Genomic DNA, 26,729 nt, shown 5'->3' on the forward strand with positions numbered 1-26,729 from the left:
AAATAGTTATTGATCAAAGGCGTATTTTATTATGTGACATAGAACCCCAATCTTGCAGAGTATTATCTCAAAATTGTGCCTTGTATCCCAGAAGTCCATTCCATCTGTGTATCAAGTCAGTTATTTTGTTTTATGAGGCCATGATGAAAATAAATTATTCTGTAGGTCTAAGCTCATTACAGATTCTTCACAGTAAAATGATTTTCTCAGTTAGTATCATCACAAATGGGGTTACTATGGTGATGAAGAGGTACTTTAAAAGTCATTGAATAATGGTTCATTAAAATTATTTTTGTGGGGCAAATAAATCTTTATTCAGAGTATGTATGTTTCCACTAAATTAAATTGCTGCCCACTGCAGTGTGGATGGGAAAATGTACTAAATCTATCATGAGCTAGCAGGATGATTCCAAGTGTGAGTGGCACAATTTCAGTAGCATGACCACATGATGTATTATCTAGAGTGGGGCACTTTTGAGAATGGAGCGGCTAATGGAGTGCCAGAGGGATAAAGAGGTATAAACAAGAGTCTCCAGGAAAAGCAATGGCATAGTTGCCTTCCATATTGTATGTTTAGTTTTAGTCTCTATCCAAGACACTGTCATTGCTCACGCTGGTGTGGGATGTGAGAGTTACAGATCCTATACAAAGTCCTCATTCCCGACAGCAAACACCCTTTGGGTACAGACCCACAGAACAAGGGACAGAGGCCAAAGAAAGACACTATGAAATCTGCAGGATACTCCTCTGGGGGTTTCATTTGTAGGATGTGCCCTCAGATTCTCGATTAGTTTTTCTTTAATTCATTCATTCATTTATTTATTTTACAAATATCTTTGTTCCTTGTGTCAATTTGAAGACATCTACCCAAGTGTTTTTCCTCTGTATCTCATCTAACTAGTGACTTTTGCAAAATCCTACATATGTTAGTCGGTTTATCTGTAATTACTATAGGCTATGTCTTTCCTTCATCACAGATAAAACTTTCAAAAATACCACACAATTTTCTTCCACCAAGATCCCTTCACAACTGCCCTATGGTTGTTGATCACCAACAACAACACACAAGAGGAGAACTTGAAGTAGACATCCACAGGCAATAGCAGTAGAATGAATAAGCATCTCTGTTTCTGAAAAAGACTCTTTGTGCCTTTTCCATTATGTTAACTAGGGCTGGAGGGTTGCATAGAGGCTGGAGGTTCAGTCTAGGGTGAAGAGGGAGCATAGGAGAAGATAAGTTTGAGAAAGAAATCAATTTCTCATGTGGGCTGCCAGTGATTCAATTTGCCCCAGTCTTCTAGATTATTTCTGTTTCACGAAACAATGACTTTGATGATCTTCTGGTTCAAGTATTCCTCATCTGATGACAGCGTATGGAGGCTGCAAAATCAGTAGTCCCACAACTCAATAAGTTTTTCAGGGCCCTGCATTACAAAAGGTGTTTTGAAAGAGAGGGGCAATTATCTTAAAAGAAATTATGAATCTCATCCAAAAACCCTAACAATCTGTGTGTTTGTTCAATAGCAGGGACCTTCCTGAAGCTTCCCAGGATGACTCTATCTTCCCTAGATGCTTTCTGTACTGGTAAGTTTACTGGAACATACATATGTCTGAAGCTGAAGGTTGGTGAGAACCTTTTCTGGAACAATATCCTCACAAGAATGATTGGAATCATCTCATTTATTGAAAGTCCCATGCAACTGTCTGTGGAAGTTCCAAATGAAAGCCTTAGATCAAAGCCCTTGAAAACAAATATAAGACAGTCAATCACATGTGGGAGGCCTGCAGGGAAGTATCCTCCATGAATATAGCCATAAAGCAAGAGAAGGCAAAAACCAGCAAAGAGTGAGGGTGATGTGGTATCCACATCTGAGGCCCACCATTGGTCACAGTCACCTTCTGGAAGAAGGGCATCCCATTAGGATATACAGATCGCTGTTGCTAAGCAGCAGGCTCAGTGCAGAGCATCTGTGAGTCTTTAGCAACCAATATTTCTGGGAGCTATGGATGGGTACTTGAACCTGAAAGAAAGTGCCCAGGTGGAGTTCCATCTTATCCAGGAAGAATTCAGGGGAACTATATTATTAGATAACATCATTAAAATATATTAATAGGAAGATGCTAACTGGGATATATAATGTATGTATGTATGCATGCATGCATGTATATATCTATGTATTAAGAAGGCAGGGGGGCAGGAGAGGGAGAATAAGGGAATCCATGGCTGATATGTAAAACTAAGTTAAATTATAAAATAAAAAAATTTAAAAAAATGTTAATGTGAAAAAATAAAACCAGTAATAAAGTTGAATTTCATGCATATGAACTCCTAATCTGTGTATCTGTTTCAAATCATATACTATTCAAATATTACACCAGAATTGCATTAGCAATAAACCCCTATACATGAGACCATAATTATTTAAAAACTTACATAAAAACTAGCTTTATTTGAAGACTAGGGAGTGACGGGGAGGGGCTGCTATAAAAGATAGAAGCTTGTTGCTTATGTCACTGTACTCTAATTTTATAATAATGGGGTTCTGTCACACCAGTAAAAGCTTCCATTTATTAAGGGCTCACTGTGGAGCAACTTAAACGGGTACTTTTTATGAGTTTATTTCCCTTATCAAATTTCTCTGCCCCATTGGACAGCAGCAAAACTTGGCTCAAGGAAATATTAATTGGCATGTTAGGGTCACATGACTTGTATATAGAAGTACAGACTTTATCCTAGGGATTCCTAGGATGATACCATGATTGGAATGTCTCATTTCAGGAAAGATATAAAAAGTATCAGCTCAAAATGGATTAAAGACCTAAATAAAAGATTAGAAATTCCCAAACTCAGGCCTGGAGAGATGGCTCAGCAGTTAAAAGCAAGAGCTGCTTTGGCAGAGGATCTGGGTTCAGTTCTTAGCACCCACATGGTGGCTCATGACCATTTGTAACTCTAGTTCCAAATAGATACAATGCCCCGTTCTGTCCTCCTTGGGTACTACATGCGCATGGTGCACATAAATACATTCAGAGAAACATTTGTACACATCAACCTAAATTAATAAATCTTTCTTTAAAAGAAAAAGAAATCTCAAAATTCTCAAAAGGAGAAGGTGAAAAAGCTCATTGATATTCGTTTTCATAATTTTTTTTTGCTAAGAAACCAAAAGCACAGTATTAGTTACTAATATTGCATTGTACACCAGAAATTTTCCAAAAGTGGATTTTAGGAGCTCTGTCCCACTTATGCCACAAGAATACAGCTTTGTAAGTTGACAAATATGTCCCATTGTTCAGCTGTACTAAACACTCACTATATGTGTGTCTGTGCAATATATTGTAATGTTTAAACTTAAGCAAAAAAATGAAAGATGTAATGCTCTACCTTAGACAAATAATTAATTATAATATGTGGGATTATTTTAATACGTGTTTTTATTCTGTGTGTATGAATATATACAACATGCATGTGAAGGTCAGAGGACTACTTGTAGGGGACTGTCATCCCCTACAACCACATGGGGCCCAGAGATTCGACTCAAATAGTCAGGATTGGTGACAATCACTGCTAGCTGTTGAGCCATCTTACCAGTCCACAGGTGGGATTATTTCTGGGAAAATCACATGTGAAATGTAAAATGTTTGGTAAAAGCACCATCAGCAAGCCAAGCCTCTACCCTTGCTATGATTGGCAAAAAGCAGGAGGAGGGGTACACAAAAGACAAATTCTGTACCTCTCCTGGTTCTAACGCACTAGATATATTATTCTCTAGAAGTCAAGTGATTGCCTTTTAAAGGGAATTGTTGGAGGGATATTCAGTCACATTGTGACCCCTGAGTTTGCCATTTGAATTAATTAAATGAAATTAACCTTGGGTCGGGAGACTCAGCGACTAGTTGACAGAAAGTAATCATAGAACCTCAGAAGGCATCTGGGAGAGATAGTCACAGGAAGTGCTAAGGTGAGGTTTGGAGTGGCTCAGTTTCTTCTGGTTTGGTGAAGTGTAAACATAGGTCTTCCATGGACGCCAGCAAGGAGAAAGGGTTAGGTAGTTGTTAGTCAGCCTCTCTGAGCTCGCAGGTTTTCACCTCAGCCTTTGAATCTCGAGTCTTATTTATAATTAGAATGATAGAGATTTAGTTAAAGTTTAATGGCATGACAGAGTCTGTGCCTGCAGGAGCAGAATTCTTGCCAAGCTGCTGTTAGAGAAACAGGCTGGTAACTGTGGAGTTGCAATTGCTGGCTGAGATAGTACTAGATTTAGGCACAGCCACTGTGCTCAAGTTAAAACAACAGGGAATTCAAGCTTGTTTTCTGTGGCTTTGCAGATCTGATACAATGATAGATTTTTTTCCTATGTATGCATGTGCCCCCATCTTGTCCAAGGACAGACAGGCTGTGTAAAATGTGTGCATTGTGCACTGCATATATCATCCCTTCCACCTTGGGCTCCAGGAATTCATTTTTAACCCTTATGTACAACTGCAAGACACATCCACATATGGCTCCAGGCTTGGATTCAGAAAAGAACCTGAAATAAATAGCACCACATATGATGGCGTGCTATGCAGTCAGATTGGATGAATGGCATAAGCCCCTCAAGACCTCTTTGGAGCAAACTGAAGTCTAAAACGGCTCCTCCTTCTTCAGCTTTTTTGCATACACTAATCCCTGGAAATCCCATTTCCTGGTCTTGTGCCAAAGCTCCAAGGCATTTTCAATATAAAGGGATCCGTGCTGCTTGTGCATATCCAAATGAATGAGGTAACGAGTAGATTGGCTACATGAGCAAATTTTATTGTCCAATTGTGAGATTTCAATTAAATTGTGTTCATGAGCCAGGAACTCACCTCCTGGAGACTGTCACTGCTTCCATTATGTTTACTAAGAAGATAGGCTAAAAGCTTAATCTCTAACACTTATGAATTGTTCTTGAGAATGGGATTATTACAGATATGACCAGGACAAAATGAATCAGGGTGAGTCCTAATCTTCCATGGCATGCACCCTGATTCATTTTATCCTGGTCATATCTGTAATAATGAAAATACGTGGTGCTATTTATGGAGGGAGAGCACAGAGTTATTTATCTACAAGCAGAGAAGCACCGAGGATCACCAGTTATAGTTGAAAGCTAAGAGAACTCTCTGCTGGTCTCCTAGGGCCCCCAGAGGGAGCATACCCTCTCAGGACTTTGGTTTCAGACCTCAGACTCCTATAACTGTGAGAGAGTCAGTATCTATTGTTTTAAGTCTCATAGTTTGTAGCGCCTGTTGCAGGACCTGGAAAGCAGCAAGATGGAGAAAGAGGTTTCCTACCAGTCCTGGGTCTAACACAGTCCCCTTCTATAACCTCTTCACAGAGCTTTCCAGGCTCAGTTTTCATATACTGAGTCCTCCATGAGAAGATCCTGTTCTTAGGCCTCACTGCAGCCTCCCTGCTCTCTGGTCCTGGAGAAGAGATCTTCCAGGAACCACCACTCTGTCCAGGTGATTCTCCTACATGATGTCCATGGGACATGCTTGGAATCACAAGTGACTTGCTGATGGCCTCTGGTTGCCCGTGTAGATTTCCTCTTCTCACTCAGTGTAGCTCCTGTTAGGAGCCTTTCTTTAGGTCTCTGTAATCCTGCATTCTGATGGATGGAATGCTTGCCTAGTGGCCCCGGTGAGTCAGTACAGAATTCACAGGGCATCGAGCACATAGATATTTGCCCACCTTTGGGAGAGAAAAAAACTTGTCCAATCTAAGAATTCAGCAGCGAAGAGAAGGTGGAATGCCCTCCATCTTTAAAACTAAGCCATCTCTTCCTTACCCTCTCTTTTTCCTCCCCTTCCTCACTCTCCTCCTTCTCCTCTTCTTCCTCATGCTTCTCTTCCTCCTCCCCTTGGCAACCCTCCCTATCCTTTCTCTCTGTGTCTCTCTCTACTCCCCCTGCCTGCCATGATCCTGCCTTGATGTGTGTGTACGGGCAGAGGAAGACCTCAGACGGCACCCCTCATCTTCCACCTGCTTAGAGAGATATGGCTTTTGGTTGTTTGTTGCTGTGTGTGTCAGGGTAGCTGGCCTGTGAGTTTCTGGTGATTGTTCCAGGTCTGCTTCCAATCTCTTGGATTATAGATGCTTATATCTGTCCAACTTTATATGGGTCCTGGGGATCCAAACTCAGGTTCTCATCTCCTCAAAACCCAAACTGTAAATTTGACTTATTGTAGAACAGAGCATGCTCACTATATTCTTTATAGTTTGCCTGCACTTTCTGATCATGATCATGATTTCTGGCCAACACCACATGCCCTATGCCTGGCAAGACAATAGCACTGTACAGAGTGGCTAAGATCATAGCTGCAGGAGGCCTACAGCTTGGAGCCACTATTGAGGACAGAACATGCACTTGAATATTAATTCCTGCCATCTATCTTCAGAAGTGAATTGGGACTGTTGTTATGATAACCAACTGACACCCCCCCCCATGGCTGGTTATGTGTATTTAAACCTCTACAAGCTCATTGTACAAATTTTTTTTTCTCAGCACAAAGGAGCTTTACTACCCTGGGAGCTGCCTCTGGATCTGGCAAAGGCAGACAGCAAGCAGCAGGTGGTTTTGTTTTTGTTTTTGTTTGCAGGAGTAGGTTTTAAGGAGAAAAGGGGGAGAGTCTGTGCTAGGGTGAATTGGTAAGTCTTGATTGGACAGGCCAGCCAGTATAGCCAAATGATGAATTTTGATTGCTGGCCCTTGGTGTTTAGTCTCAGGAATGAGTCAGTGGCGAAATAAGGGAAGATACCTTGGGAGCTGCCTTTGGGAATATAATCTAACAGTTTAACGAGGGAGAGAGAAGGGTAAAGGGCAAAACTTGGGGGCGCCATGTTTGCCATGCTTGGGCCCATGTTGGTCATGCACAGGCCTACTAAAGCCCTTTGTTCCCACCTTTTTATTTTACTATTGGGTTGTTGGGTGTTAGGTAAGTGGGTGTCTTTCTTTCTGGCCACTTCCTGCTGATATGGGGACATCTTTGCTAAGTATCCAAGAAAGCTGAAATGTTGGTCAAGGTTTGGAAGGACAGGTTGTGTCAGTCAATGTCCAGGCTCTACAGAACCATCTGAGGCTAAGGAAGTGCAGGCAGCATTGAAGTAGTGTCTTAGTCAGTTTTCTATTGCTGTGAAGAGACACCATGACTAAGGCAACTCTTATAAAGAAAAACATTTAACTGGGGCTGGCTTACAGTTTCAGAGGTTTAATCCATTATCATCCATTGGGAAGCATGCAGGTAGATATGGTGCTAGAGAAGTTGCTGAGAGTGCTAGACCTGGATCCTCAGGCAGCAGGAAGAGACAGCCACATTGGGCCTTACTTGAGCATCTGAGACCTCAAAGCCTGCCCTCAGTGACACACTTCCTCCAACAAAGCCACACCTATCAATAGTGCCACTCCCTATGGGCCCATGGGGCCATTTTATTCAAACCACAATGTTGCGGGCCGCAGGAATATATCATAAGAACTCAGCTGGTTGTGGCAAAGTCACTACCTGGAGGGATCATGGAATTCCTCCAGAGGAAGCCAAATCCCAAGGAGTTTTTGGTGTTACTTGGCTTGTTATATATCAGCTGTATTCTGTTATGAAAATCATGTGTGCCTTCATAGCTTTCCCAATTGACTTTTCCCTAAGAAGGACTAACAGTGTAGACTGAGCACTCTCTGGACATACACATTCCAGGTAATTTGGAGAACAGCCTCAGGGAAAGGCTTTCTCTGGAATCAGATATCTCCCTTGGCCACTTTCAAGGACTACAGGAAACACCACCCAGGTGGGCGCCCATTGTTAGTCCCAGGTGGACTAACAATGATAACAACCCACAGGCGAGTCTCCTGACTTAAGGTAAATTCCACAAGGGGACACCGCCTAGGTCAGGTAGACATTAAGTAATAGCTTTACACAATTTAGCTCAGACCCCTCCTTTCTTACAGCCTTACTAACTTTATAGACCTCTAACTACTTACCTAGCCACTTCTAGGAATATTTAGATAACCTTCTGTGCTAACAGCTATGCTCAGCCAGAACTCCCAGTTCAAGCCTCCCTGTAATTATCATTATTGGTAGCATCCGGCCAGGTCCATCACCGGATGGAGGAAAGTACCTTATCAGAGATACCTCTGTACTCTCTAAGAACAAACTTAAGCATCCAGGCTACCTGTTTGAGAAGGCCTGGTGGATGTGCTAATTAAACTTAACTTCCTCCTTTCCCAAATCTTACCTCCAGTTCCAGATCTCCCTTTAACTATCACCAGGGGCATCTAGCTGTACACAGGTTGCCTAGAGACTGAGCACACTTTCCCCCACCCTGCAGAAAAACGGCAGACAGCTTGGACAGATAGGAGCCACAGGAAAAAAGAAGACAGTTTTATTTTCTCCCATTGACCTAGCAACTTATAGATTTTTAACATCCTTTACCAAACACATTTAAGATTATAGTTGTGCAGGTAAGATCCCTTTTCTTAGATATTACCCATATTTAGCCTTTAGTTAATTCATTAGTCACTTCCCCTTTGGGTCACAAATGGTAATTAACAACTAGTGCCCCTCTTTGTAATTCTTATCAACCCCCCATTTGATCCTGATAGTGGACAATCACTGCCTGAGGAAGTTCAGGCTGAGTGTCCTGGGTGGAGGGGAGGATTGTGATTTCGGGGAGATATATAACTGTAAAGCAGAGGACAGAGAGGAGAGAAGAGAATGGAAGAACGAGATGGGTAAGAACTTGAGAGGAACAAACTGAGATGGGGAAGAAGTCGATTGAAGGGCTACAGGAGAGTACTAGAGGAACGAGATGGAAGATGAGGAAGAGCCAGATGAGAGAGAAGGAGACGGGAGAGGAGATGATATGGGAAGGAACAAGATGGATGAGAACCTAGAAGGGGCAGAACTATATGAAGGAATTAAGATAGAACATAGAGGGGACAGTAGATAAATATAGAGAAATCAGGCAAGAAAGGAGCTAGACATGAGAACAGAACTGAAGCTGTGTATAAAGGATGTTATGCCAGAGGAATTAAAGCAAGTGGACTATAGAACTCGGTGTGCTGAGATTATATTTCCTGAAAATAGTTCTCGCCGTTAGTAGTTCTCTCTCCTGAGCCCCTGGGATGTATAATATTGAGGCTGGTCCCTCTAATATTATACAAGACCACAACAAGTAGTCTGTGAAGATGGACCATCTTGAGCTAGCTGCTTTGAAGCTGTCTAGGATGCAGATTTGGAGAGAACATCTGGAGCTGGTGAGTTGCTGGAGTATTTTGTAGTTGATTTGAAATCTGTTGAGACAGATTAGGGACAGAATTAAAGTTAAGGAGTTTAGGGGAAATTTTTTATCTTAGGTGTACATTTCAAACTTTCAGGTCCATGGTCCTAGTAGTTGGGGGAAGGGAGTCCTAAGACCAGGGAAATGGGGCGAGAAGGAAGGTACTAGGATAGTCTTCTGTGTCTGCAATATGCAGTACTGTAGCATGAATCTTAAAGGTTCTTATTAATAAAATCAAACCTGAGTCAGGTATTGGAGTGAAGTGGAAGATCAGAGAACCAGAACAAGCCACAGCTATCTCACCTCGCCGTATCCTCAGCTGGTCTTGTTTCCTCAGACTGGAGGCCTCTGAGTCCTCATCCAGAATGGGTCTCAGTTGAACTGTGCTGCTCAAAACCTAAAAGCTTAACTAGTCAAATGCTTAACCAGCCAAATGCTTAACCAGGCCAAATGCTCCTAGTTTCTGGTCCTCATGCCTTATATACCTTTCTGCTTTCTACCACCACTCTCTAGGATTAAAGGCTTGCTTTCTGGGATTAAAGGCATGATGAGTCACCATGCCTGGCTGTAACCTTGAACACATGGATTTCTGCCACTGGAATGCTAGGATTAAAGGCGAGTGCTACCACTGCCTATCCTTTATGTTTAATATTGTGGCTGTTCTGTCTCTGACCCCAGATAAGTTTATTAGCATGCACAATATTTGGGGGAATATAATACCACACAGTACATTATACAGTATAAAATATATAGTACATTTGCTAACCTGTTATAAACAGCAGACTGACATACACATGAATATAAGTCACTATATTATAATAAAACATAAAATACACCAATAAAAATAAAAATGTGTGTGGATAGAGCCTTTTAAAATTTTATATTTTATGTGTGTATGTATTTTGCCTGCATGTATGTATGCACCATATGAGTGCCTGGTGCACAAGGAGGCCAGAAGAGGACATTGGATCCCCCAGAACCAGAGTTAGAGAAGGTTGTAAACTATGATGTAGATGCTAGGAATTGAACCCAAGTCCACAGGAAGAGCAGCCAGTGTTCTCAACTGTGGATCCATTGCTCCAGTCTCCAAAGGTAAGACATTTAAGAACAAAGGGAAAAGAGAGAATGACTTGGTGTGTATTGTGTGTATTTGAAATGCTTCTTGAAGGATGATTATATTAATCATGGGATAGTTGAGGTCCCAGGAGAAGGAAGGGTAACATAATGTGGGAGTGAATGGCCAATCATCACCTCAGCACAATCACAGCATGGAAAATCCAGCGGGGAGAGAAGGTAGAAATAAGAGGCAGGAGACCAAATCAGAAAGGAAGGACCTGAAAAGGCCTGCAGGATGCCTAGTTTGTATCTGGAAGGCAATGTAAGCTCAGGAGGGAAGCGTGGATCAATCAGTGCAGCATTTGGGGTCAAATGGGAAGTCTTACCTCCTGAGGGGGAAATAAACTGGACTAGCACAAGCAATGGAGAAGCTTTGGAAAAGGGCAGTGTAAGAGAAATTCAGCTAGAGTGAGCATGGTGGGGGAAAAGGAGGAAGAGGAAAAGGAATGTGAGGGAAGAATGAGCCAATCAATTTCCAGACATTGTGTGATGTGAACTCCATGGTATATGTCTCTCCAAGACTTATGCAGTAGGAATGAAGAGTTTCAAATTTAGAGGATGCTGATGGTCCAAACTAACAAAAATAACAATGTTTTTGAGTGAGAGTTTCAGGGTTGGGGGACCAATTAGAAGTGACAATTCATTGGGGCTGGAGAGATGGCTCAGAGATTAAAAGCGGTTGTTCTTGCAGAGGATCCAGGTTCAGTTCCTGGTTCCTAGCACCCAAATGGCAGCTCACAACTATCTCTAATTCTAGTTCCAGGGCATCCGCTGGCCTCTGCTGCCACTGCATGCACATAGTGCAGAGACATGCAAACATTTATTCACATAAAATAAAAATAAATAAAACCATTTTTTAAAAGGCCCGGGAATCATGGTCTGGGGAGGTAACTCTGCCTTGCATGCACTGGACCTGAGTACAATGTTTGGGACCCACATAAAAATAAGAGCACCATGATACCTGCTTGTAACCCCAGAAGAGAGGATATGGAGACAGGCAGGGGCTTGCTGGCAATCCATTTTAGCCTATTAGGGGGAGGTCTGGACCAATGATAGACCATGTCTCGAACAAACAAACAAGATAGATAGATAGCTTCTGAGAACTGTCACCTGAAGTTAACCTCTTACCTCACATGTGCATGTGTGTGTGAGAAAAATATGCAATCAGCTATGGTGATAGACTTGACATTAGGGATTTCTCCTCTAGAACAGAGATGCTGATTTTTCCCAAGTATTGTTTTAGACAGTCAACATGGAACAAGAAGTGACTGAACTGGAAACCCCTCACCATGCAGGGATTCATCTGTGAGTGCCTGTTACTCACTCACCCTTTAAAGCTTGTATGAAGTAGCCTAGCACACAGAGCATATCAAGAAGCATGTCTCCCAGCTTTGATGTCAGGAAAGGTGGTTCCATCCTATGAAACTGTAACTCTAAGAGCTAGAGAGATGATGGGTCAGTGATTAAGAGAGCACACACTGCTCTTTCAGAGGACCCAAGTTTTGTTCCCAGCATGAAGGTCAGGTGGCTCACAACATCCTGTAACTCCAGCTCCAGGGTATCTTCTGGGTTCTGTGGACACCTGCACTCATGTGTCAGGGACAAGGACAGAATCTCTAGTTAGTGGAAAAATACAGACCCCCAATAAGACAGGGAACTAGATCAGCTTACAGTCAGGTTGCCTAGCAAAAGGATTGAATCAGAGCCCTTGACCCTTTCACCCTGTAAACATCCTATACAAACATCCTGTTAGCTTGCCCCACCTTATGCAGATGACAGCTTCTTGCTCCCCCCACCCTGCAGAACTATATAAACCTTTGTGGAAGAGAAATAAAGTGGCACCTTGATCAGAATCCAGACTTGATGTCTTTCCTTTGTATCTCCTGTCCCTAGGGTGGTTAAGAACCCCTTGAAGCCCTGCAGGCGGGGCACTCATGTGCGCGCACGCGCACACACACACACACACACACACACACACACACACTCTCTCTTAATCAAGATGGAAACTGTAACCATGGCCCTGTGTAACTCTTGAGTTCATAACTCAAACAAGCACAGAGTAAGGGGTGAGATCGATGCCTGGGGGATGTGCACTACCCCACTGAGAAGCCCTGTTCCTCTTCTCACTGAACTGTCCTTGATATGCCAGCCAGATTAGCCATTTAGGATATTAATAACCATGTAATTATACTGTCAGTGATAGAAGCCATAAAAGCAGAGCCATCCAAGAGGGATTTTGTATCTATTGCTCTCAGAGAGGCAAGGCTGGTCACTGGCTCTGGCAGGACCTCAGAGATTAATGAATTCATCTCTTCTCTACAGCCTTTCTTGTTTAAAAAAAAAACAGCACTTAAAAGTTCCCCAAGAGGTTACTTCTCTTTGCAAAGTGACTCATATTTACCAAACTAACAAGACCAAATCGGGCACCAATTTATTTGCCTTCCTGGGGAGACTTAGCTGCCAAAATAATGAGTTCCTTTTCTCATGCTGGGAAAATCCATTCAGGAGCCTAAATCAAGAAAGAGGAATGATGAGAGAGTGTGTGATGTGAATTGAACTTCTGTGAGGTACCAGGCACCAGACATTGCATTTATGTTCCAGCATTGCACTCAAATAATGACTCTACAAAAGATGTACCTGAGGGCTAGTGGAGTCCCTGTGTCCTCATCTGCTCTAGAATGTGGGTTAGGGTTAACCTCCTCCTGTCTCTGTCCAAAGGCTATGGTACTCCCTCAACACTCCACTTAAGGGCATTGACATTTAAAATATCCCTGGGAGTGATTAAGATGCTGTGTGTTTCATTTGATCCATATGAGGTAGAGATTAAAAAAAAAAAAAAAAGTGACAGGGAAGGTAGGGTCTTCAGGCTGCTGTGTTCTGACCCTGGTTCTGCCACCTGCATGCTTGGCATTGACTCCAGGCAAGTGAATCAAACTCCCAAAGCAACTACCCTCAACCCCATCTAAACAGAGAGGAAATTAAATAACATCTGCCATGCAGAGAGTGCTTAGAAATACTAATCACTCCAAGTGGATGAAAGACCTCATCATAAATCCAGTTACACTAAACTTAATAGAAGAGAAAGTAGGAAGTACACTTAAATGTATTGGCACAGGAGATCACTTCCTAAATATAACACCAGCAGCACAAACACTGAGCACAACAACTAATAAATGGGACCTCTTGAAACTGAGAAGCTTTTGTAGGTCAAAAGACACAGTCAATAAGATCAAAAAACAGCCTACAGAATGGGAAAAGACATTTACCAACCCCACACCTGACAGAGGACTGATCTCCAAAGTATATAAAGAACTCAAGAAACTAGACATCAAAATACTGAACAATCCAATTAAAAAAATGGGCTAAAGAGCTAAACAGAGAATTATCAAAAGAAGAATCACAAATGGCTGAAAGACATTTAAAGAAATGCTCAATATCCTTAATCATCAGAGAAATGCAAATCAAAATGACTCTGAGATACCACCTTACACCTGTCAGAATGGCAATGATCAAAAACACTAATGACAGTCTATGTTGGAGAGGATGCAGAGCAAAGGGAACACTCCTCCACTGTTGGTGGGAATGCAAACTTGTACAACCACTGTGGAAATCAGTATGGCAGTTTCTCAGAAAATTGGGAATCGATCTACCTCAAGATCCAGCCATACCACTCTTGGGCATATACCCAAGGAATACTCAATCATACCACAAAGAAACATGCTCAACTATGTTCATAGCAGCACTATTTGTAATAGCCAGAACCTGGAAACAACCTAGATGCCCGTCAATCAAAGAATGGAGTACACAATGGAATACTACTCAGCAGAGAAAAACAATGACAGCATGAAATTCGCAGGCAAATGGATGGAACTAGAAAATATCATCCTGAGTGAGGTAACCCAAACCCAGAAGGACAAACATGGTATGTACTCACTCATAAGTGGATTCTAAATATTAAGCAAAGAACAATCAGACTGCAGTCCACAGAACCAGGGAGGCTATATGGCAGGGGGGACCCTAGGATGACTGTGGCTTAGAATAAGTATTGGTTTTAATAAAAAAAATAAAATAAACAAAAAAAAATAAAAATAAAAAAGAAATACTAATCACCATTTTTATACCCAGACTAATTGTCCATTCCTTCTGCAGATTATTTATGGTAGTCAATCATGGCCTTGGCAAATAAAAATCACTCTTCTCTGAGCCAGCTACCAAAACATCCTTTCTGTCCATGTCTGTGCTTTTAATGTTATATGCATTTTTTTTTCTGCATCTTTCTGTTAAGACAGTTGGATTATGACACAATTGCCATGCTTTGAATTTCAGTTTCTAGAGTTTTGCTCCCTTCCAAGTCTTGTGTGGGTGCTCCCCACACAAATTCCACATCCAAGCAGGTCACCTGCTTCCCAGGGCAGTCCATCATCGATGGTTACAGTTTACAGTAGGGAAGTCACTTGGCAGGTCACTAAATTGTGTGGACAGACAGGAGCTGTGTGGGTCATTTGAATGTAAGCATTTTGTGAACCACTTAGTATCTTTTAGATGTTGACTGATGCTTACATAGAGGCCATAGGCACCATCAGCACTGTTCTCTCAGTACAGAGAAACACCACATTGGACCTTGCAGATTTTCCTGATTAGAAAGCACTTCAACTTGGCTTATCTGTTCTCACATGCACACGAGTTGTTGTGATCTAAGTCTGAAATGGCCCCTCACAGGCTCATGTGTTTGAACATCTGGTCTCCAGAAAGTGTTGGAGATTATGGGTCCTGAATGAGTCATCAGCTGTGACTCTTTAAGAGCTAAAGCCTTACTCTACTCTGGTCCTGTTCCCTTTGCTTCCAAATCCTTCCAAATATAACACACCATGCTAGTCTCCCATCACCATGATCAGAGCCACCATGAGCCACCATACTATCTCCATCACTATGAGCTGGTAGCACCCAAAGCTTTGGACCAAAGTAAACGTCACCTCTCATAAGTTGTTTCTATCAGGTGTTTTGTTGCAGTGATAAGTTCCTTCTGACATAAGGCTGGGAGCTGCTGCCAACTCCCATCTCAGAGGAAACATGATAGACCCCTTGGTTCAAACCCTCAGTGGCTCTTCTTTCTTTACCCACAGGGTAAAATTTGTTTCCCAGGCAGTTTCCTGGACTGTCCAATGCCCACCTCCCATTTCCACTCATGATGTACTGTCTCAGAATCCATGGTCCAATTGCATGTAGTCACCATTGGTGTACTCATTTGCCTAGCCCCTCCCACTGCCACCCTCAGCAACCCCTTCCCTTCCTCTAGCACCACAGCTGCATAGTCCTATGCCCATAATTCCTGTGGGTCAGGATGACACTGTAACTTTTTGCCAAGTTCACTCTGACTTTTCTTTCAGGTTAATTTTTTTCCCACATGTGTGCTTTGTGCATGCATGTATACATGTTCACAATATATAGGTGTAAGTGTGTGGGCATGCATGTAGAGGCCAGAGGTTGACACCAGGTATCTTCTTCAATCACTCTGCTCTTTACTTATTGGGGCGGGGGAGGGTCTCTCACTGAGTCCAGAGGTCACAGATTTGGCTAGCCCACCTAGCCAGCTTAATCCAGGGATTTTTCCCATCTCTAGTTTGCAAGCCCTGGGATTATAGGTGGGCCACCGTACCAATCTTTTACTTAGCTTCTGGAGTTTCAAACTCCAGTCATCATGGTTGCAAAGCAAGTACTTTATTCATGGAGCTAACCCCTGAGGTTAAATCTATTTTTGTTTACATTTCTAGGAATAATCATGAGCACACACTACAGAGCATCTATACACCCTCTCTCCCCTGTACAGCTCATCTTGCTAGCATCTCATATGACTGTAGTACCTTTGGTACAATTAAAAAAGCACCTTTAGGCTGAGAGTGTGGAAGAACACTTTCCTATCACAGGGTCCTGGTTCGATCCCCAGCATCACAATATATATAAGAAAGAACCGAAATGTATGCACATGAACTACAGTTGTTTTCATGCAAGGGCAACTTGTGTTGACTCTGCTGCATAGTGAGACAATAGATTACACTAATCTAGCTGGTCACTTAGAATGCATAATTTAAACTGAAATAATTTTGAATTTTGGCCAGGTACTCTCTAACAAAACCTTCAAGAAGATGAAATTACTGAACAGTCCATATTCTCTGGCCACAGTTGAAATGAAGTCATGTTCCAGTATTGAAATAAAATGGAATAACATAACCAATACAGATAACATAGAGCTAAACTGCCCACAGCTCATGACTTAGAAATTCTTGAGGACACCCTCACTTAGGGTACTTGTAAGATGGAGAAACTGAAAACTAATAAAACCTTGTAATAGTCATGTGAAAGACAGAATGGACAGTTGCCTGAGTCAAGAATACCATATAAACAATGCTCTTGTCCTATTGCATTAGTCATGAGAATATTCAGAACATCTCACACATTTTAGACTTTCCTTTCTTGGCGTTCCCATGTACCCTCTGTACAGTCCTTCGAGTTGCCTCAGCACCCAACCTGAAGGCAGAAGCCTGGTAGGCTCCATGAGGTGCCCTCACCAAGGAGGAGGATATGGATTCCTTGTAATCAGACTCAAAATTACCTAGCCACTAAAGGGATATATCATTGCGCATGACTCTAGATTTAAAGCTAAAATGAGACCTAACAGTTGCCAGTTCAATGAGCCAATGCTATTGTCAAAGGCTAATGTGATCTTCCTGTCTTTTTAATGTATTGCCATGTTGTGTGCCTTTGTAGCCAGCCTAAGACAATATCATGCTTCAGATAACAACCCATTATCCAGGGGAAGAAGGGAAAGTGCCTTACACTACACTTCTTCCTGCAGGGAAAGAAACCCTTCCCAGAAGGCTCCATTAGCCTTGGCTGCACAGAGTGATGGAGGGTCCCCACATTCAGGGCAAGATTGGCTTCCATTGAGGCTTTTTGCTCTTAGCACAGAGCCAGTAACTGCTGGGTAGGTCACCCACAAATCAAATCTAAGTACAAGAGTTAATGAGGTGTGCGAAGATGTATCCACGTATGGTTTCATTTGAAATAAGACAAAAAAGTTCTATTAAAAAATAAGTCAGGAAACTACTGGCTTTAACTACTTGAAAGATTATTCTCAATTATCAGTCTGCAATGCATGACTATATCCCTGGGTGGTGTGAGACAGTATATTTAAAGCTCCAAGGACTGAAACCCAGCAGGCACTAGATAAATCATGATGGATTCTATATTTGTTTCTAGGTCCTTGCTGGCTCAGTTGGAACATTACCCTTGGCAGGGGAGAGCATTTTCCATCTCCACAAACAGTTGCAAGTCAAGAGGACCAAGGATGGAGCTGTGGGGTGCAGAGTGAGAAAAGCATGGCCCAGGCTGACCCAGATGGCACAGAGGAAGGCAAGGTGGTTGTCTCTGCAGGACTGGGGCTGGGCAGAGTTATGGTGGATCCCATCCAAGATCACATACCATCCACTCACATTGGGGCTGTAAAAACTGTCCACACTTCACAGTTGTCTTTCTGTAGCCACACAACCACACAGTTGCCTGTCTGTAAGGGATGCTAATGTGTTTTTTTTCTTCTAAGAAGAAATACATAATTTTATAATTCATCTTACCAACAAACAACATCTAGGGTTTTTGATCTCCTGGATAATGCTGTCCCAATGACTCATTTTCCAATGACTGAGCAAGAAAGATTCATTGTTTCTCTGGATTTTCATTAAATTTTTTTTTATAAAGAGTGAAATTGACCTTAATCATGTCTAATTGTGAAATATTCATGGACTCTATTAGCTGAATTTGGAAATGTTAGAAATTACATGACCCAGGAGCTGGGGAGATGGTTCAGCGGTTAAGAGTGTACTATTCTTGCAGATGACCCAAGTTCAGTTCCCAGTACTCATGTCAGATGCCTAATTGCCTGTAGCTCCAGCCCCAGGGGGATCTGACACCTTTGGCCTCTGTGGACATCTGCACACCCCATCCTGACATATGCACATAATTAAAACCAAAATGCACGTTTTAAGGAAAGAAATTGTATGGTCCACATATTTATGTTACATCCAAGGAATCTGAGAAGCAGAGGGGTTAATCAATTTACCAAAACCCAACTCTGTTAACAGAAAACTACAGGGTCCATGGACCCTGGTCCTCAAGCCAGAGTGGGCTTATCTTCTTTTATTATTATTATTTCATTGTTGTTACTTTGGTTTTGTTTTACTTCCTGAATGCAGTTTCCCCTCCCTCCTCTCCTGCCAGCAGCCCCTCCCCCTCTCCCTCCCATCCACTCCTACTCTGTTTCTCTTCAAAAAAGGGCAGGCTTCCTATGGATGTCGTCTAGCTATGGCATATCAAGTTGCAATAAGACCAGGCACCTCCACTCCTATTAAGTCTGGACAAGGCAACCTGGTAGGAGGAAAGGGCCCCAAAAGCAGGCAACAGAGTCAGAGACAGCCCCTGCTCCTGCTGTTAGGAGTCCCACAAGAAGAACAAGCTACACAACTGTAATATATGTGCAGAGGACCTAGGTCAGTCCCATGCAGGCTCACTAGTTTTTGGCTCAGTCTCTGTAAGACCCTACGAGACCAGGTTAGTCGATTCTGTGGGTTCTCTTATGGTGTCCTTGACCCCTATGGCTCCCACAATCCTTTGTCCCCCTATTCTGCAGGATTCCTGAGCTCCACCTCATGTTTGCCTGTGGGTCTGCATCTGTTTCCATCAGTTGCTGGAAGAAGCCTCTCTGACGACAACTGAGCTAGGCACCAGTCTATGAGTATAACAGAATATCATTAGGAATCGTTTTGTTGTTGTTGTTTGCTGGTTGTGTTTGATTCTATCCTAGATCTCTGGACTATGGAAGCCTCTGGGTCCTGGCCCTCCAGGTACTGTCAGGAGTGGGCTCCCTCTCATGGTATTGGTCTCAACCTGGATGGACCAGTCATTGGTTGGCCACATTCACAATTTCTGCATGACTTTTACCCCAGCACATCCTGCAGATAGGACAGATTGTAGGTTGAAGGTTATGTGACTTGTGGGAGACCTGCTCCCACATTTATGCCCAAGGAACTTTTGAGGAGGGCTAAGTGAGAAATATTTAGATAGAAGGAGATATCTAGATGACAAGAAGAAAGACAGAAACACAGGGTAACCTGGGGAGGACCTGGGTCAATAACCAATGGCCCAGAATGTTATTCCAAAGGGCTTTTTATAACAATGCCAAGGGACAAGACAAAAGACCTCCCCCTTGCTAGATACAGCCAAGTGCAGACCCTTCCAAACACCTGGTACCCAGGCCCGTGGTCCAGTCATCCTCTTATGCAGGATGGAAATCTCTGTGGGCTTCAACAGTGACTGGACTGGTGTCCCAATCCCTCCACTGGAAGTCTTGCCTGGTTGCAGGAAATGGACAGTTCAGGCTCTGTATCTCCCATTGCTAGGAGTCACATCTTCTTATCCAAATAATGATAATTTTCATATCAAGCAGAGAACCTAAAAAAAACTCAGTACATAGTGTTAGAATGGTCCAGGCAAGGAAGTTATAGACCACATGCACACAAAACCAAATAAGAGTCTCTTGTTAAATCCATCAATTTAGAACAAGCTCTTGCTACCAAAGAACTCCTGGCACTGAAACTCAGGGGAGCAGCATTTATAAAGGAACACACCAGAAGAACCACACTGATTCTCAAGATATGTCAGGGGACCCTGGTAGCATTTGTTTTGGCAAAACATACCAGCTGTTTTAGTTATTCAACTGAGCCATGAACAGGGTAATAGAAATTCCCAAGTGTGTTGCCAAGGTGGACATGACTATTCAAGGCACTGGGAGTTGAAAAGTTGCCTGATCCAATACAAAATGGAGTCAGCATAAAATCAGAACAGGATGGTGTTATGTTGGTCACTTCAGTGGCTTCCCTCTCCAAGTCACCTCTATCCAGAACTATCTTCTGGTCATTCGGATGTCCCAGGATGGCTGTGGCAAGCACAGGAGGGCCACTGCATGAAACTGAATGGAGACTTGAGATGCTTCTATCAGTTGGTATCAGTTTAGCAAGAAAACCTATACAGCTCTAAATAAACAGTTTTGAGCAAAGCCTCCAAGCAAACACTTTGGGGAAACTCAGTTCCTTTTGTGTGGAAGGGGTGTGGAGCCAAAGGAAATGGAGGCACATTGGGTCCACTCCTAAATGGCTTGCTTCAATACTCCATTTTGCTCAAATTATGCCTAAGGTAGTTTTCAACACTTTTTCAAAGTATAATGCTGTGGGATGTTAATGTATGCCCTGTGGGAGCCCTTCTTGGGTTCCTTGTGGCGTTACCCAGCAGGTTTGCATAGAGGATGATTAGGACCATGGGCTTGAGTGCAGGTGTCTGAGATGGTCTGCACTTGGCTGTACTGGGGGATGGTCTGTATGTCAAGTTGCTCTGATTGGTCGATAAATAAAACCTGATTGGTCGTGGCTAGGCAGGAAGTATAGGTGGGACTAACAGAGAGGAGAAATAAAAGAACAGGAAGGCAGAAGGAGACGCTGCCAGCCACTGCCAGGACAAGCAGCATGTGAAGATGCTGGTAAGCCACGAGCTGCGTGGCAAGGTATAGATTTGTAGAAATGCGTTACTTTAAGATATAGGAACAGTTAACAGGAGGCCTGCCACGGCCATACAGTTTGTAAGCAATATAAGTCTCTGTGTTTGCTTGGTTGGGTCTGAGCGGCTGTGGGACTGGCGGGTGACAGATTTGTCCTGACTATGGGCAAGGCAGGAAAACTCTAGCTACAGTATAAAATGACCCTTACATTTTCTGAATGAGTTGCTTTTAAGTTCTAGGTTCTTGAGCTGAGTAAAAGCCTGGTAATATGAAGGGGCACAGAAGATGGCTCAGTGGGTAAAAGCCCTATACTCCACCAGTACATGGACCTGAGTTCAGATCTCCAGTGTCTACCTAGAAGCAGGTGTGGCCACACACACCTGTAACTCCAGTGCTGAAGGTTTGGGGTGAGGAGGAAGTCAAGAGGTCAGGTGAAGCTTGTTTGTCAGGGAGCCTAGCCCCAAAACAGTGAACCAAGTTTAGAAGAGACTTTGTCTCAAGTGAATGGGGAGTGATAAAGTGACAAAGTCACCTGATGTCTTATGAATGATTGTGCATGTCTACACACATGTGCATGCCCACACATGTTTACACTCACACAATTTGTAATCTGAAGATGCAGGACATTGTTACCTCTTCAACAAGCTCCCCCACCCACCCCCAACCCCCACCCCTTGAATGTAGTCACAAGGTTCCAAGGCTTCTATTAGAATTTCTCCTCTCCATGGCTTTAGTACTCCACAGTAATGCAGGAGCACACTGTTGTCTCTGCCTTGGGACTTACTAGATCTTCATTGTCTTTATTCTTCTGGGTAGGCTGCATGCCAGAAAGGCACAGAAGTCCTAGAGTTCTAGGCAGCAGCAGTAAGAGCAAAGTGTACCCCAAAACAGAAAGGGGCTGTTTGTGGAACTCCCTGTGGTGTCCCAGTGTGGGCCCAAAGGACAAAGAGGATGCCTCTGTCTGCTAGCCACCACTGACAGGTAATCCAGAGACAGTTCAGCACATTTCCCTTACAGGAGATGCATAGCCTGGGTTCTTGGGTGTATTTTTTTTTTTTTTTTTTTTTTTTTTTTTTTTTTTTTGGTTTTTCAAGACAGGGTTTCTCTGTATAGCTTTGCGCCTTTCCTGGGACTCACTTGGTAGTCCAGGCTGGCCTCGAACTCACAGAGATCCGCCTGCCTCTGCCTCCCGAGTGCTGGGATTAAAGGCGTGCGCCACCACCGCCCGGCGTATTTTTTTTTTTTTAAGTGTAGTTGCTAAGTCAGTGATTCATCATTAAGCCAAACCCTGGCTCCTCAGCTCATCTTACATGTTTTCTGTATGCCTCTTAGTTGCCTCACTGTACACAATAGAAAAGATATTGAATCATTCTACATACTCATCAAGGGGATGATGGGCAAAGGAAACATGGCTTATGAACATAATGGACTATATTCAACCATTAAAAAATAAACAATATCCTGCTTTTTCTGTTTGCAGCAAGATGAGACTAGACCTAGAAGTCACTGTGGTAAATGGGGTAAATCATGCCGCAGGAAGGCAAACTCTACAAGCTCCCTCTTATGCGTGAATAATTGGAATCACTGATTGGCATGGTGATAGTGATTTTAAAAACTGAAATGGGGTCAAAGTGGGGAGTCAGAGAGCAACTAAAAAAATATAGGGAGAGTAAAGTTCTCAAGCCCTACAGTTCAGTGTGGAAATGGCCTCAGTCACCTCATATGTATTTTATTATATATTAGATACTATAGCTAGAAAGAAGGGTCTCAATGACTCCAAACAAATCATGATGAAGCCATAGCAACATTACTTGGACTTGTTTCTTATACGTTGTATAATTGCATCAAAATAACCACATTATCTCTATAAATACAAGCAATAATTACATGTTAACTTAATATAAGGTGTGTTTATGGAGATGAAATGCTAATAGTCCTGATTAGATCATTACATGCTGTATGCATGAGTCACATCATCATCATCTGGAAGCACATAAATTTGTATAATTAAAATAATAACTTACAAAAATGTATATTTTTAAAAAATTATTTCAAGATTCTAATTATATCATTTCTCCCTTCCCTTTGCTCTCTCCAAACTCTTCCATATATCTCTCCTTGTTCTCTTTCAAATTCCTGGTCTCTTTTTTCATTAATTGTTGTTACATGCATGTATATGTATGTATGTGTATACATTTTAAAGTCCTGCTTGGTGTCTGGAAAGTTATTATGAGAATGTGTCATGTGAGATATGACATCCAGGTGGAAAATATAAATTTTAAATATCATGGGTAGATCACCTTGGCTTAACAAGGTAGAGTTTGACTTGAATTGAAAGATGTGGGGATTCTGCAAACACTCTGAAGAGCCAAGACATATTTTAAAGGTGATTTTCAAATGGCCGTCTACACCTCAGCTGAGCTCCTAGGGACTTGTTAAGGTAAAGGGTAAGCATGTAGCATCCTCAAGCATTGCTCTCGGGTAGGCCATGCTTCAGGCTTATTTTATATATTGAGTTTTTTTCCCATTGAAACCAGGATGATGTTTGTGTTTTTTTTCAACTCTTCCCCCAGCTTCAAAAGGGTGCATTTCACCACTCACCACACCTGCTAAGTAAACCACAGGTTTCCCAAGAGAAGGGTTGTCTCATTGGATTAACTGCCTAGCTGTTAGACCCTGATCCTGGGCTTACCTTCACCGTGGTGCGGCAGGCAGGTGCAGTCGGTTTTGAGTAAATGAAATGCCCCAGCTGCCCCAGCTGCCCCAGCTGCCCCAGCAGTGGGAGGGCAAGGAAGAACTCAAGCAAAGAGCAATGCTTATGCTAATTAGGGGGAAGGAGGAGACGGGAGCCAGGGAGCAGCCCTGCTCATCCCAGTAGCTCATGATTAAGGGTGGTTCTGCTGGGTGCCTCCTCTACTGCTGGGCATCTGTGAGCTCTGGGTGCAGCTAGCCATGCTACAGAGGCAAGGCTGATGTGGGCAGACTTCCACATCTTCATACTGGCTAGGGGGAGAAATGCTTTTTTTTTTCTTTTCTCAGGCTGTGCCCGCTCTTCCTTCCAACTGCTGTATGGGCAGCAGCTTCCTCCTTCCTCCATTTGCCTTTGCCTCCCTGTGACCCACAAAGGAGACACAACTGCTTAGTTCTCTGAAGCGTTCTGCAATCTGTAATTCTCCCTCCCTCCGCACAGAAAAGCTTTTCTTACCTCCCTCGTCTTTCAGAAAAGGTCCCTGGGAATTACAGATGGAGAAGTCTGAGTCAGCTTATTTGGGGAGGTGGGAGTAGGGGGGGCAACTTCCTTCTTTCCTCACCTTGGGGGGTGGAGGGCAAACTAAAGAAAGGCTCAAAAGGCTTCGGGCCATGGATTTGAAGGAGAGCCAGGGAAGGGTATGTGGGAGGATTTGGTGGAAGGGAAGGGGAAGGGAGTGATCTATAAGTTACAGTTGTGAAGGGGCCCCAAAATAGCTTGACCACACAGCAGCCATGACAGGCTTAGGGGCCTAGACATGGCTTCTGAGACAGGCTTACTGGCAGGCAACAACCAGGTCCAGGAAAAGCCTTAAGTTGATACCACCCAGGGATCCACCCAGGGATGAGGAAATACCTAACATTCCAACCATTAGGTGGCCAGATGTCATTGAGTCTAGCACACACCTATTTTTGTTTTACAGATACCCCTAGACAATTGTCAGCCAATCGGGCTCCTGAACCCTGGACATCCCCTCACCCGAACCTCTGCTATGATAAAAATCCCATCCTGCCTGGGCTCATGGCTCTCTGTTCTCACTGCTGTGTCCCACAGACAGAAGGACCGCCCCGGAGCTTGAATAAAGGCTCTTTGCTTTTACATATGGGGTTTGGTCTCTGTGGTGGTCTTTTGGGGGTCTCCACGATCCGAGCATAACACAATCTCAAGAATAAGCAAAAAAAAAAAAAAAAAAAAAAAAAAGCCTCAACTCCCCCATACTACCAGCTGAGGGAACTGGGATCTGGGATGCAGCCAGGGGGAGGGGATATGTGCACAAGGGAGACTGGAGAGATTGGAAATCCCAGTGGGGTAGGATATTCCTGTGTTCACTTTAAAAGTAAACAGGGCTGAGCTGCCTCGAGAAGGGTCAGGGATGTCTTAATTCCATGGTATCGTGATGGGGATGTCGCTTAGCCTATGCCCGGCAGGCACCACGGGGCTCATCTGATCCTTTATTTTGTTATTACTCCTGTTCCAGTCATTGAAGATTAAATGAGGGATGAACCTGAGACCTTAAACGGAGCCTTTACGTAGAATCCCATTAAGCAAGTTAAATGACCCTGAAGTTCAGCCACCAAAATGGTACCTCATCAGCTGTGAATGATAAATGATCATCCATGTGGCTCGGTTCCCATTAGTGCGGAGTTCGTTTGTAAGGGGGTGGCGTGGCTGTGATGAGGACACAGGTGATAAAGCTCACCGAGAGCACAATGGCTGCCCAGGACTCTGCAGTTCCCCCAACTCTTGCAACTAAAAGCTTCCAGCTCCTCAGATAGAATGACAGATAGCTTGTCACTTGTATCAGCCTGGGACCCAAAGTGCTGTGGTCCCGTTTGCTTGTTGTAAATGTCAGTCTTGGTTAATACTCTATAGTGCATCTGGATTATTTGGGAAACAGGCTTCAATCACTTTTGTGACCTAATGGTTTTCTTTAATATCAGTTCATGGTATAATCCCAGTACTTCAGAGTAGCTTATGAAATAGGGCCATATTCTCACCACCTCCCCCCATACCCTCTAAAAGTGAAGTACTGCTGTCTGAAGTTGAACCTGGCTTTGTCTGGTAGAGACTTGTTAAACCCTAGACTTGTGAGGAGAAAAGGCCAAGTCCATGATTGTCCAATTAAAGCAAGCTGTATTGTGGGGTGCACCAGGACTAATCAGCTGGATGCATCATCCAAAGTTGGGATTTGAGAGACCAGCCCCTGCGGGCCTTTGAAGTCTCTCATAGGAGAAGCAGGGTAATCACACGGGCTTAGAGGGTTGGTGGCTATGCACTGTTAGGGTACAATGAGAAGGGAGGGAACAAAGGTGAGGTATAATGCTCCTGATTTGGTCTCATACTTAACTCCAAGCAATGAGAGGATATCATGGCAGGATCTGACCTTCTAGTCATACTTGTGGGTGCTGCCTTATGGATGAAATACCATTTGAGCTTAGCTTTGTTGCCTCTAGCCTTAGGCATACTGCTATATTATCTTCATTGCTTTCCTCTGTAGATCAGGGAGCCAAATCATTGAGGGCACATGCATATGATGTCCGTTAGGGTCCTAGTTAATGGACTACAGTTACCGCATGCGCATCTTCTGATAAGGAGTCCCTGCATTCCCCATGGGTGGGTGGTGACTCTGGGGCCAGGGCACTTGTAAGAACACAGCCAGTGCAGGGCCATTCTTAGTAGCCCTTGTTTCTGTGCTGTGGAGAATCTTACTCGTGGAGGGTCTCCCAGCTCAGGCTTTCTGTAGAAGACACCCTATCATGACTGCCACTGGGCAATTCAGTTCTTTAGCTTCTGATGGACTGGCCTCCTTGGTAGTTCCTAGTTATTGATATCTCATCCACACAGGTTTGCCTATTAATTATGTTAGTTATTTAGCTGCGTTGTGTTCTTACCCTGCAAGGAAGTGTCACGAAACACGACAGAATCCGCTTATAAGAGTTTATTAGAGATACAGGGATAGAGAGTGC

The 26,729-nt window shown here is 43.2% G+C and overlaps 1 long non-coding RNA gene across 1 annotated transcript; it reads left to right on the plus strand.

The window, feature by feature from the left end:
• Positions 1–23,994: 23,994 nt before the first annotated feature.
• LOC143269685 (uncharacterized) lies at positions 23,995–24,861 on the plus strand. Its single transcript, XR_013046261.1, has 2 exons — positions 23,995–24,180; positions 24,686–24,861. It is a non-coding gene; the product is annotated as an uncharacterized LOC143269685 (long non-coding RNA).
• The last annotated feature ends 1,868 nt before the right edge of the window (positions 24,862–26,729 follow it).

Source organism: Peromyscus maniculatus, chromosome 20 (genome assembly GCF_049852395.1).
Source record: "Peromyscus maniculatus bairdii isolate BWxNUB_F1_BW_parent chromosome 20, HU_Pman_BW_mat_3.1, whole genome shotgun sequence".
NCBI classification, from domain to species: Eukaryota; Metazoa; Chordata; class Mammalia; order Rodentia; family Cricetidae; genus Peromyscus; species Peromyscus maniculatus.